Consider the following 7,753-nt stretch of genomic DNA (forward strand, 5'->3'; position numbering starts at 1 on the left):
ATGCTTCCTTTTTTAAAGGATTCCAGTAAATTAGTCAAGACTCATTGGAATGGGTGGAGCCACATCTCCCTCTAATAAAAGATTAATACCCACAGTTAGGAGAGTCACATCTTCAAGTTCTTCATTTATGTTTAACCTGAATGTCCTTCAGAGCAGATGCTTTACAAGTTCATCTCCTACTTGCCAAAAGGCAGGACGTCAGCCCTTCTTTGTTGTTTTGCATTCTTTCTTTTTTCAACTCTTCATCAATAATTTATTGTCATTAGGATCCTAAGTGCTGGAGACAAAAGACCTAAACCGAGTCTCAGGGCAGAAAATTCTCAGACTAGAGCATTTTTAAAAGCTCCCTCTTTTCTTAGTGTTTTAAATTGGAAAAAATATCCACACGATAATAATGTCATAAGAAAAGAATTGAATTGCAGGAGGAACAGCGTAGACAGAGTCACTATGAGGTGGTCCTCTTTCCAATGCTGCTTTGGGAGCTCACTGGCTGTTCGTTCTGAAGAACTATCGAAATGGGAAGAGAGAGCTTAGGAACCCAAAGAAGCCTCTGGTTCCGAGCTCTGTGGGTCGTTTAGGTGGAGATGAATTGTTCTGCTGCAGTGACGAACTATCTGCCCCACCAGGCTGTCCTCCCACTTAGAACCCTGTTCCTGGACATCAGAGATACCAGAGGCCAGCATCCCCTGTCTTTCGGGCTGAGTTTTTCTTTCCCTGTTCTTCCTCGTTTCCAAAAGGGGCTTCTTTCTACTGGAACTTTGACTAGAAGGCCCCATCTTGACCCTGTCCGGCCCTGGCATCTTAGGGGAGTTGGGCACTTCCAGGCATCTTCGTTCCTCAGAAAGCTCCTGCTGCTTTTTTCTCAGTTAGTACCAGGAGACACGTTTTCTTGAAACCATTTCATCTCCACCTAGGGAGTGAAAACAAATGGGTAGGGGACCAAGACAATTTCTCCATGTTTAAGAAACTCTTTCCCATTTGCTTGTATAAGGAAATTCAATGAAGTGTTCTGTAGAAAATGGTTGTAGATTATCCAGGTTTCCCAAGACCACTCAAATAGAATCCTCCAGCTCCCAGACCATGATGTCCTTATATTCTATCTCTTCCCCTCTGCTGCTGCTGCCATATCTGATTTTAAATTTATATGCACTGGGTCTTGCATGAAGAAACCTCATCTCTGGGAATAGGTAGGTGAAGGGTTTTAAACTCATTGCTTCCAAATGACAGCCTGTTTCTATCTCCTGATGGTCTTTGTTACCAATGAAATTCTCCAAGTTTATTCACTAATCAGTTCATATCATTGAGACCATACAATATTTGTCCTTTTGTTTCTGGCTAATCTCACTCAGCATAATGTCCTTAGGGTTCATCCATGTTGTTACATACTTCATAACTTTACTCTGTCTTAACAGCTACATAATATTCCATTGTATGTATATGCCACAGTTTGTTTAGCCACTCATCTGTTGATGAACATTTCAGCTGTTTCCATCTCTTCGCAATTATAAATAATGCTGCTATAAACATTGGTGTGCAAATGTCCATTTGTGTCCTTGCCCTCATGTCCTCCAAGTAGATACTTAAAAACAGTATTGCCAGGTCATATGGCAATTCTATACTTAGTTTTTTGAGGAACCACCAAACTGCCTTCCACAGCAGTTGAACCATTTCACATTGCCACTAACAGTGGATAAGTGTGCCTCTTTCTCCACATCCTCTCCAGCACTTGTCATTTTCTGTTTTATTGTTAATGGCCATTCTGGTGGATGTGAAATGATATCTCATTGTGATTTTGATTTGCATTTCTCTAATAACCAGGGGAGTTGAGCATCTTTTCATGTGCCTTTTGGCCATTTGTATTTCCTCTTCTGAGAAGTGTCTCTTCAAGTCTTTTTCCCATTTTGTAAATGGGTTGTCTGTCTTTTTGTTGTTGAGTTGAACAATCTCTTTATAAATTCTGGATACTAGACCTTTATCTGATATATTGTTTCCAATAATTGTATCCCATTGTATAGGCTGTCTTTTCACTTCCTTGACAAAGTTCTTTGAAGTGCAAAAGTGTTTAATTTTGAGAAGTTCCCATTTCTTTCTTTTTTTCTTCAATGCTCTTGCTTTGGGTGTAAAGTTTAGGAAACTGCCTCTTAGTATAAGATTTATAAGCTATTTCCCTACATTTTCGTCTAATGGTTTTATGGTCGTAGATCTAATGTTTAAGTCTTTGATTAATTTTGAGTTAATTTTTGTATAGGGTGTGAGATATGGATCCTCTTTCATTCTTTTGCATATGGATATCCAGTTCTCTTGGCACCATTTATTGAGGAGAATATTCTGTCCCAGGTGAGTTGGCTTCATTGCCTTATCAAAGATCAATTGTCTGTAGATGAGAGAGTTTATATTTGAACACTTTATTCTATTACATTGGCCAGTATATCTATCTTTATGCCAGTACCATGTTGTTTTGACCGCTGTATCTTCATAATACGTCTTAAAGTCATGTAGCATGAGGCCTCTGACTTCATTTTTTTTCCTCAGGATACTTTTAGCTATTCGGGACACAATGCCATTCCAGATAAATTTGGTTATTGATTTCTCTATTTCTGAAAAGCAATTTTTTTGGATTTTAATTGGTATTACATTGAATTTGTAAATCAATTTAGGTAGAATTGACATCTTAACCATATTTAGTCTTCCAATCCATGAACATGGTATGCCCTTCCATCTATTTAGGTCTTCTGTGATTTCTTTTAACAATTTCTTGTAGTTTTCTTTGTATAGGTCTTTTGTCTCTTTGGATACATTTATTAAAATTTATATTTTGTATTCTGAGGGAGCCCTTAAAGAGACTTGAACCTCCTCTAATTCACATCACTGCCTCCTCTAGTAACCTAAGTGTTCTGAGAACCCCAATTCCTGCAGATATACTTGGTTTTGTCTGAAGTTTGATGAAAAATATATCAGAGCCCTCGTCTTCTTCTCCCATTCTCTACACCCTGGGCTTTCTGGTCAAAAACTCTGCAGGGGACATGGTTTAGTTCACTAGTTGAAACTGAAGAGACTTAAAAACCCAGGGAAGGTTTTCAGAAGTTTGGAAAGTTCCAATTTCTTTGAACATCGAAAGAAGCATGAGTTTCTATGATCACTTCTTTATCATTTTATCAAGATAATCTAGGAAAGCCAGGGAATCTGGCAGTACATATTGGATGTCCAGTAATGTAACAGGCACAGGAAAATGCCTGAGAAATAGTAACAGCCTCTCTTTTCTCCCTTACTGCCTATCAGTGACTTTAGAGAGACAGGGACTTAGTTAAGCCTTATGTAGATGCTGTAACAAATTATCACTAATTTTATGGCTTAAAACAAGAAGAATTTATTTTTGGACAATTCTCGTGGCTAGAAGTCTGAATTCAATTTTATTGGACCAAATTAAAAGAGTCATTAAGGCTATGCCCCTCCAAAGGCTCTAAGGGAGACATTTTTCATGCCTCTTCCAGTTTCCAGGTCTGCCAGCATTCCTTGGTTTGTGGCTGCATCACTCTAGTTTTAGCCTCCTTGATCCTATTGCTTTCTGTTCTTCTGTCTATGTCAAATCTTCAATTCTTTTTATTTCATAAAAATATATGCATTTTAATTTAAAACCTACTCAGATAACCCAAGATAATCTTTCTCCCTCAAGAACCTTACTTTATTAACATCATTTGCCATATAATGTAATACACACAGATTCCAGGGATTAGAGTGCAGAAATTAGAAACTTTTAGGAGACTGTTACTCAACCTGCCATAAGTAAGAAGCAGTCTTTTGGGCAAGTTGTATGAACTAGAATCTAAATCCGGTAGAGGCTGGCAATACTATTTTATAAACTGAATGATGTTTGCATCATTCTTCCTCATCTTACCATTTGAAAAACTGTTATCAAACACTGCCTTGATGGAACTGGCAAGATAGCAGCCTAGGGGGTATTAAAATTTAGTTTATCCTCTACAGCAGCAAATAAATAGTCAGAAACTGTTTGGAACATCTGTTTGGGGGACACTGGCAACCAGACACACATCTTACAACACTCTGGAATGGGTGCAGGGGCTGAAATCTCAGCAGAGAACTGTAAGTAGAGTTCCTAAATTGCAGAGGTTAGTACCCTTGATCCACCAGCATGGCAGGCTGTGTTAGAAACACTGCCTCTTGGGAAAAAGAAGGTATGATCAAAGAAGGTAGCTCAACCAAGCTCAAATTGCAGATTTAATTAACAAATCTGGACTGCTGAATACACGCTCTGAGCATAAGTGAACTTAAAGAAGGCATGAAAGCAACCCTGAGGTCTCTCCTAGTAGAAAGGAGACAGAGCTAATACAGAAAAAGGAAAAGAAAAAAAAAAGGAGGGTTTTAGAGTCTTCTGACCTCAAAATACTAGAAAAGGGCTATGTCTCTAGAAAAGAGGCACACAGACCTGGGTACCAATTCCAACTCTTGATTGGCCAATCTAGGGTGCTGAGGAGACTGGCGGTTCTAGTTTGCTAGCTGCCAGAATGCACCACACCAGAGACAGATTGGCTTTCAGTAAAAGGGAATTTATTGATTTAACATATAGTGCTTCAGAGGAAAGGCAGCTAACTTCCAACTGAGGTTCTTTCTTACGTGGGAAGGCAAAGGGCAATCTCTACTGGCCTTCTCTCTAGGTCTCCAGGTCCCAACACCTTTCCCCCAGGGTAATTCCCTTCTGCATCTCCAAAGGCCTGGGCTGAGCTGTGACTGCTGCGAGTGCCAAGCTGCTTTGGCTGTGCTACAATGAGCTCTCTCATTTAAGTACCAGCCAATTAGATCAAACATCATTCAGTGCAACAGGCATGACTCCTAGCCAACTGCAGGTGGAATCAGCAACGGATGAGGTTCACATGCCATTGGCTCATGTCCACAGCAATAGAACTAGACAGCTTCACTTAGCCAAGTTGACACCTCAATCTAACTACAACACTGGCTGTAAAAAGGATTTTTATTTTATTTTCTCTTCTCTCTTTCCCCCATTTTTTTCAAGTTTTCTAAGTAACTGGTTAGAGAAATCTACCTAGAATACTTGAAAAAAAAAGCATCTTCAATTTTCAGCACTGATCTAGGCAAGCACAGAGTTAAGATGGGTCTGAGACACAAAGTAACAAGTCAAGTGAAGGAGATAATTCCCTAAATTGTGTAACTTCCCTAAGAAAGGAGTGGAGGGCAACTCACATGGAGGTCCTCTTCTTAGAATTCAGACCCTAGGGGCTGGAAATCAGAAACAGCTCAGATTGCCTTCCACTTTAACCTTGGTCTCAAGCACCCCATTGGAAGACCAAGAATTAAAGACTCTATACCACTTTCACGGATGAGGAGCTGTGGGCTGGGCACCAACAAAAGCACAAGAGTCTAGAGGAAATTCAGACAGTCTATTGGGTCCCATCCTCAAAGAATTTATACTGAAAGCACCTTCCTCTTGAGTCCTGGCTCTGCTTTGCCCAGGAAAATATGATTGGGGTCTGGGAAGACCTTCTTCAAAAGATGTTCTATATACTCAACACAGGAACAAGAAAAATAAGAGCTGAAAAAAATCTGATTAGTTAAGCAGAAGCTATGCCAAAGGTCTAGAATAAGTTGAACTGAAAACCAAAGAATAGATAAAGAATAAAGTCAACCAACAAGAAAATCCTAGGTAAAAGGGTAAAAATCAACTCCAGAATAAACTAATCAAAGAAATCTGATGCCAAGACAACAGCAAAAAAATATGAGTTATACTAAGAAAAACAAAGATATGGCTCAGTCAAAGGTACAAACTAACACTTTAAATTGGATACAGGAATTGAAACAACTAATTAAAGATGCTCAAACAGGCATGCCAAAACAACTCAAAAATCAAATTAATAACTTGAGGGAAGATATGGCAAAGACATGAAGGGTATAAGTACCATAAAGAAGAACCTGAAAGTTTAAAAAATGCAGAACTTAAAGGAATGAAAGGAACAATTGAAGAGATAAAAAATGTAAGGAAGTCTTACAGAAGCAGATGTGAAGAGGCAGAAGGCAGGATTAGCGAACTAGAGGACAGGACATCTGAAACCCTAGACATAAAAGAACTGATGGAACAATAATGGAAGAATATGAGAAGACTTATAAGGAATTGAATAGCAACACGAAGCACACAAATATTTGTATTCTGAGTGTCCCAGTGAGAGAAATAAGGGCAAAAGGGCCTAAAGAATAATAGAGGAAATAATCAATGAAAATTTCTCATCTGTTATGAGACATAAAATTACAGATCCAAGAAATGCATCATACACCAAACAGAATAGATCCAAATAGACCAACTCCAAGACAATTACTAATCAGATTGTCAAATTTCAAAGATAAAAAAGATAATTCTGAAAGCAGCAAGACAAAGGCAATCCATATAAGGGAAACTCAGTAAGTCTGTGTGCAGGTTTCTCAGCAGAAACCATGGAAGTGAGGAGGCAGTTGTTTGATATATTTAAGATATTAAAAGAGAAAAACTGCCAACCAAGAATTCTCTATCCAGCAAAGCTGTCCTTCAAAAATGAGGGAGAGTTTAAAATATTTTCAGACAAACAGACACTGAGAGAGTTTGTGAACAAGAGATCAGCTCTATAAGAAATACTAAAGGGAGCACTACAGGAAAATAAGAAAAGATAGGAGTGAGAAGTCTGGAGAAGAGTATAGAAATGAAGGATATCAATAGCGGTAAAAACAGAAAAAGCAAGACGTGATATATCAGAATAAAATCATGCTGAACACAAGAATGAGGATGAAGCTTTAGGACTTTATGTTGAGAGAAATTAGAAACAAAAAGACAAATAAGGGATGGTCTCACTAATATTAACTAACGTTAATGAGCAATCTTTGAGAGTTAAAGTTGAGATATCACATTAACAGGAGATAGAAAGCAGGTAGAGATGGGGGATTTGTTGCTGAAGGTGTACAGAATGTTCAATATGATTGATTGTTAAGACCTAGAAATGAATAGCACAATATTATCTGCTGGTATCCCAAAACCATAAGTACACTGAAAAAGCTGACTGTGAGTATGATTGAAAGAGAAAGCCTAGAGGCATGTGTGACACCAGAAGGAAAGGTAGAAGATAAAGACTAGATCTCTATAACTTAGTGCAACCTAGAGTGGACAATAATGGTGATTTAATGTACAAGTATAAGACTATTTTTTCTTGAAAGAGAAGAAATGAATGTCAACAATGTAAGGTGTTGAAAATGGAATGTTATACAGAAAAATACAAGCAATGCTAACTAGAGTCTATAGTTAACAATAACATTGTAATAGGCTTCCATTAATGGAACAAAGATAATGTATTAAAGCTAAATATCAGTAAGGGGAATATAAAGGAGGGGTTTGGGATTCTTGGTGGTACTGTTTCTCCTTTTTTCTTTGAAGAAGGTTAGTTTTGTTTCCTTTTCATTTTTTATTATCATTTTTTTCCTCTTCTTTCTTTGAAGAAGAAATGGGAATGTCCTCATATAGATTGAGGTGTTGAATGAATAACTGTGTGAATATACCATGAACCATTAATTTTTACTCAGGATGGTGTTCTGGTCTGAAACTGTTATGTACCCCAGAAAAGCCGTATTTTAATCCTGATGCAATCTTGAGGGGTCAGACCTATTGTTTAGAATGGGAAACTTTGATTGGATTGTTTCCATAGAAATGTGACACCCAGTTGGGGGTGTGAACTTTCAATTAGATTATTTCTTTTGAGAACTG

The 7,753-nt window shown here is 38.0% G+C and overlaps 1 pseudogene; it reads right to left on the reverse strand.

Moving 5' to 3' along the window:
- Positions 1–483: 483 nt before the first annotated feature.
- LOC143661615 (membrane-anchored junction protein pseudogene) lies at positions 484–1,211 on the reverse strand (annotated as a pseudogene).
- Between the last annotated feature and the right edge of the window lie 6,542 nt (positions 1,212–7,753).

Source organism: Tamandua tetradactyla, chromosome 17, assembly GCF_023851605.1.
Source record: "Tamandua tetradactyla isolate mTamTet1 chromosome 17, mTamTet1.pri, whole genome shotgun sequence".
Classification (NCBI taxonomy): Eukaryota; Metazoa; Chordata; class Mammalia; order Pilosa; family Myrmecophagidae; genus Tamandua; species Tamandua tetradactyla.